Source organism: Medicago sativa, chromosome 3 (assembly GCF_051527215.1).
Source record: "Medicago sativa cultivar Bolivia chromosome 3, Bolivia_mono, whole genome shotgun sequence".
Classification (NCBI taxonomy): Eukaryota; Viridiplantae; Streptophyta; class Magnoliopsida; order Fabales; family Fabaceae; genus Medicago; species Medicago sativa.
The window spans coordinates 54,900,337-54,907,070 of record NC_140751.1 but is presented as its reverse complement, the minus strand read 5'-3'; positions in this window follow the sequence as shown (position 1 = coordinate 54,907,070).

Below are 6,734 nucleotides of genomic sequence, written 5' to 3'. Positions count from 1 at the left end.
ATCTCGCGTAAGCGAGATATCAATTTTCACGAGCGAGGTTGAAAGCGAGCTGGCCGCGAAATGATAAGTTGCTCACTGGAACTTTCTCGCTTAAGCGAGGTGATCTCGCGTAAGTGAGTTTTGCTTGGCTTAGAAAGTAAGTTTTGGTCCTTGCTTGTCATTTCCTGCATAAATTGGGTAGAATCAGGCATGTAAAGCATAAATGGTATAAATACAACAATTGATAGCTTTTCCGTAGATAACTTGCATAACAAGTCACTAAAAATGCCTATTTTAACACATGAAAGATATTACTTTTGAGCACTTATCAAGCATTAAACACATTAGAGGATTAAGCCACCAAAAGTGGTAGTCAAAAGCGAAGGTAGCATATTTAGCGTTTAACCACCAAAAATATTGTAACTTATTTTTGCCGAGTAAATGTTGCAATGTTTCCTCCTTATGCTTGAAAATTCTTGAATTTCTTTCTTTCCATAAAACCCAAACAGTTGAGAGCCAGATTAACTGCATAACTAAACTTAATTTTTTATTTTTTAGAATTCTCCTAAGCATCCAAATTGAAGTAAATGATCTGAAATACACACCAAAGTAATCGTGACAAGACCTTGCCAATGAGAAACATAAGACCAAACTTTCCCAAAAAATCACACTTTAAAAACAAATGATTCACATCCTCCTGATTATTACAACCTCCCACACACAGTTGCTCACCATTCTAAAGAACGCTTCACCTTACTAAATTGTCTCTTGTAGGAATACAATTAAGAAGCATTCGCCAAGAAAAAAGACATACTTTCAATGGAGCCGCTTTATGCTAGATAATATTGTTACTGGTCATAGTAATTTCAGTCATATAGTGTGGTTAAAGGTGGTTCCGTTAAATGTATCTTTGTTTGTATGACGTCTGCTACTTAATCAACTTCCTACCAGAGATAATTTATTGAAAAGGCATGTGTTGTGTGTAACGCCCTACTTTTATTATTTATTATTTTATTGAGATTAGATGTCTGTTTATTATTTAGTCGACTTATTTTGATGAGTGATATTTTGTTATGTTATACGCTGGTATTTATTAGTATAATATATTTGTTATTTTGTGTAGAAATATATATGTTATCTAGTGTAAAAATATATTTGTTATTTTGTGTAGAAATATATATGTTAGCTGGTGTAGAAATATATTTGTTATTTTGTGTAGAAATATATATGTTATCTGGTGTAGAAATATATTTGTTATTTTGTGTAGAAATATATTTGTTATTTGATGTAGAGATATATTTGTTATTGAAATATATTTGTTATTTGATGTAGAGATATATTTGTTATTTGGTGTTAAAATACATTATACATATATATTTTGATGAAATATGCTATTATGTGTTATTTGGTGTATTAATATTATTTAGTGGGAGAATATATTTAGTGGAAGAATATATTTAGTGGAGAAATATAATTATTAGAATAAGTTGATTTGGGGGCTGAAATAGAAAGAAGGGAGTTATTGGGCCTAATTAGATTTAAGAAGAGAAGTTAGTATTATAAATAGAGGAGATATTAGGTTGAAAAACTAACATATGCAAAAAAACAAGGATTTGGAGAAAACAAGGTTTAGAGAGAAGAGAACAAGAGGAGAGAAGAACCAAGAGAAGGGCTGTCAATCGATAATTCTAAGGTAAGGGTGGGACTATCATTCGGTAATATTAAGTCTGTAATTCTGAATTTGCAATCAACATGTTCTAGGATTAGTTTGTGAGAATTTGCGAATTAGGGTTCCGAGAGAGAATTGATGATTAGATGATGAAAAGTTGTTAGATTGATGTAGAAATTGTGTTCAGACCTTAGATAATCCATGGGTAATCATAATCATAGAGCTTGAAGTGAATTTATGTTGTTCTTGAAGGTTTTCATGAAAAATTGGTCAAATGGTGATTTTTGTTGAAAGGGTGTTTTAGCTCAAGTTTTATATGGATTTGGGTGTCTTTTCATGTTTAGAAACGTTTAAACAAACTTTGGGTCCAAATTTGGGATTAGGGGATTCAAAATTGGGATTTTGGGATGAAAAATGGAGTTTTCCCGAGAGCTATCTCTGACAGCATTCTCTGTTTCATGTTTTTGCATCTTTTTCACACATTTCAGTTTTGAATAGGCTTTAGGTGTAAACACGAAAGTTGTAGGTATGGATGTTAGCTTTCTAATGTCGTTGGTTTGACTTGAAAATGATTTATAGAACTTGAGTTATGGTCAAATTACTGCACATAGGTCACAGTGAATTTTTATGGACTTTCAGCACAACTTTTCCGAATTTAAAATGAAAACTGGTATTGATCGGTACAGATTTGGTCTTCGGCGTAAACATGAAAGTTTTAGATAATTTTGTTAGCTTTCCAGTGGATTTGGTTTAACATGAAAATGATGTTTGGTCTTTGAGTTATGATGAAAATACTACAAGGCGGTCTTAGCAAAATTGCACAGTGACAACATTCTCTGTTTCATGTTTTTGCGTTTTGTTCATATGTTTCTGTTTTGAATTGATCTTTGTTGTAAACATGAAAGTTGTTGATAATTGTGATATCTTTCCAATAGCCTTGGTTTGACATGAAAATATGTTGTGCATGATTATTTATGTTCTTACAAAGATGCATGATGAATTGTTGATACTTGAATACGATGATATATGATGAATTGTTGATGTTTGAATACGATGTTATATGATGAATTGTTGATGTTTGGATATAATATTTATGATGATCTGTGAAGTTGTTATAAGATGATTTAATGTTGTTACTGATGATATATATAATCGTATATGCATTATGTGTTATTATGATGCTTATGTTGATGTGATGCTTAAGATGCTATTATTATCATTTGATACTGTTATGTTGTGATGCTGATATGAAATGAATTAATATGCGTGATGTAGAATTTCTACATGTCATATAACTATGTACACGTGAGTATATATAGGATCGTTTTCCGCAGGGAGTTGCGTTAATCATAAGCATTTTCACAATCTTTCACATTAAGGTATCGTTTATAAAATGTTTGTTTGTAACACCATATCCAAAAATGACATAAAAGTAAAAACGAGAGAAGATCGAACTATTTCGCTTGCGGTATAAGATAACAAGCAAGCATAACAGCAGCAATCTCTCGATCGATTAACAGACTCTAGCTTTATAACCAATATTATCACAATCATTTCTACAACATCCTTCGTGTCCAAAGCGATATCGTTATTTCTAAGTTAGCGTTTAAACATTCGTGTCCAAATCCCTTAAATGATAACAAAGTTGATTGGATAACTTAGTCGACCGTGTCCAGCCTGATTAAGTATCCGAAAGCATTAAAATCTTGATTAAAAGTAATTATCAAAGGTTTACAAACTTGTCAAGAGTGATATAACATAAGATAGATTGTTATTCTAGTTCTAGATTCAGGAGTTCGTGTCCAAATCATCTTGAATCTCATTGAAAGCATTAAACATAAGAATAACAACAATATTGAATCATTAAGCTAGAACCTTATACATTAAAAGATCAAAAGATTACATAATAGCTTGTTTGTTACCTCAATACTACAAAGTAGATGATAGCTACACATAGACATGTATACTATGCAAAGGATGAAGGAAAGATGAAGATTCCATGTCAAGATCCTTCGTGTCCAAAGTGATCTTGAGTTGAATCTACTTCTAAACCACTTGCTTTGTGTTTCTCTCTTGGAAATAGCTCTGACCTCTCTCTTAGAATGTATAAAAATATCAATGGAATAGTGAATGAATAAAAGAGAGGTAAAAAAATCTATTTAAATGGGGCAGCACTCGTGTTGGACGCTTTCGCGTCCTCTGGACTCTTAAGCGTCCTTCACAAAATATCTCCCAGTGACCAATAGCAAGCTGCCACGTAATCAACGAAAATATCTTCTGGCAAAAGTGAATGAGTACGCTTTCGCGTGCTAAAGGCGTGCAGAAAGAGTCCTAAGACGGTTTGTTCTGGAGCTTGCACGCTTTCGCGTGCTGAGGGCGCGAAAGCATCCTACTTGAATCATGAACAACATTCCAAAAGCGTCCTGAAAGCGTGCTCTAAGCTGCATTCGACATTTCTCACGCTTTCGCGTGCTGAGGACGCGAAAGCGTCCTACTTCAGATGTCCTAAAAGCATTCCAAAAGCATCCTGAAAGCGTGCTCTAAGCTGCATTCAACATTGTGGACGCTTAAGCGACCAGAGGACGCGAAAGCGTCCTACCTTTGGTTCAAAAGCTTCTTTCTTGAATCTTGCTTGTTATTTCCTGCATAATTTGGGTAGAATTAGGCATTTAAAGCATAAAGGGTATAAATACAACAATTGGTAGCTTTTCCTTAGATAACTTGCATAACAAGTCACTAATATGCCTCTTTTAACACATGAAAACTATTACTTTTAAGAACTTATCAATGCGCTGCATATGTTGCTGTTAATCTTTATTAAGATGTAAATGTCGGTTTAAGTCAAAGAGTTGTAAGATGTTCATGAAGTTTCTAAGACGTAAGATGTTGAGTCTATGCATACTCATTTAAAGATGAGGGCTTAAGCCCTGGAGCTTTTGCTCAACGACGATGAGGGCTTATGCCCTAGGAGCTTTTGCTCAACGACGTGAGGGCTTATGCCCTAGGAGTATATTTATGCTCAACAATGATGAGGGCTTCTGTCCTAGAATGGTACCACATGCATTTGCATTTCATGATGATTCGAGATGGTTTAAGACGTTAAGAGTTTTATAGTCGAGTCTAGATGCATTGTCAAGTCAAGTTGTTAAGTTGTGATGTTTTAACGAATTACCTTGTGATGATGTTATGATTATTAATGATGATATGTGATGATGTTATGATTATTAATGATGACATGTGATGATGTTATTGATGATATGTGATGATGATTAAGACTGTCATATGATGAATAGTGATCCTAATCAATGAAGTTAAGGTGTTAGATATACATTGCTAAGATGAATTGATGATAACGATGTATTTGAATATAATTGTTGAATTATATGAAGTTTATATTGTTAAATGTAATTGATGAGTTATATGCTTAATATTGTTGCTTGTGAAATTTCACCCCTTCTGCTTGAAAATGTTTCTCTTCGTATGGGTAACTTGCAGGTAACCAAGATTAGTTGTGGTCGTGAGTGGACTCCTCACAAGTGTGTCTTAGGTGCTCTGATACGTAACGGGATGGGAATTTTGACACTGTTTTCTATTCCTTACGTATTGTTTTAAGAGATTTATAATGAAGTTGTTGGATTTGAACTAAATATTATGTTTTAGACTATTTATGAGACTTTTATGATGAGGCCTTCGTGCCAAAGACTATTTTAAATGATGAATAATTCCGCTGCAAAATATTAAATAATTATTGATTGAATTTTGAAGGATAAATATTAATTTATTCCATTTATGATTTTTAAGAAATGTGACATTCCGTTTTGTGATGAAAAACTCTGATAATTGTTATGAAATTTTTTTGTTGGGAAAATGGGGTGTTACATTGCCCATCGATGAGCAGCTCTGTACAAGAGGATGTGGGAGTAATGAGGATAGAGATCATTTGTTTGTTTCTTGTGATTTTTTCAGCAACATTTGGTATGTGATTTGCGGTTGGGTAGGGATTTCTTCAGCTTTTTCTCAGAATTTAATTGCACATCTAAATCAGTTTTGCGGCTTGGGAGGTTTCTCTAAAAATGTGCTTAGTGTTCAAAACAATAGAATTTAACAAGGCACAACAGTCCCTTCCTTCAAAAAAAAAAAAAAACAAGGCACAACACTCCCCCATATGTTTTTCCTCCCAAGTTAGTAACCTCCCCCTCCATTTCTAAGCCTCTCCCTCCTCACCCCAACCTAAAACATAAATTTCTACCATTGTAACTAACTTATTCTCAGGTAATATAAAAAGACGACTCAATCTAGCCTATAAAACCCCATCCTCCAACCACGCATCCCACTAAAATAATGTTAGAGACCCGTTTCCCACATGTTGGCATCAATCCATCTCCCTAAACCCCCACCCACACCTTCGCCTACGACCTTCAAATTATTCCACCAAATATAACTTATCCCACCCCCCCCCCCCCCCCCCCATCGCCAACCCTACCCACTCCTCCTTATACTGAGAAGCTAAAACCTTATTTCATTGTTGCAATATTGGTGTGATGTTGGAAGAAAAATTGGAAGATTAAACACCAAATAATTATACTTTGATCTAATGTTGTGTGAATTGAAAAAATAGAGGGTGGGGGTCCCACATAAAATATAACACACACATTAGTAGTGTTTAAATACTTGATAATGATATAAATAATAGTAATTATTATTTTTATTCATGAATAAAAATTTAATTGAATTTCTTATGTTTCCTTCATTCAAATCCAATGAGTTTGTTTCCTGCACTTTTGTGTAATTGTTTCTTTTTTGATTTTATCCACAAGTGTTGTTGAACTGATTAATGGATAAGCTCTCTTTTTTAATGAATTTTGTTATACCCTAATTTTGGACCTAAAAATACTAACTCAATTCTTCTTTTCTTGCATTTCAAGTCATTTGAACTGCCTCTGATCAATTGCATCTTGCTCTGTTTCCTATTTCAATATTACTTGCAAAATTTACATGGAAGGGTATTTTAGTCATTTCCTGTGTCAAAATTTCTTCCAATCATTGAAAAATTGTCTAAGTCTTTTCAAATAGTTTGAATAAGTCC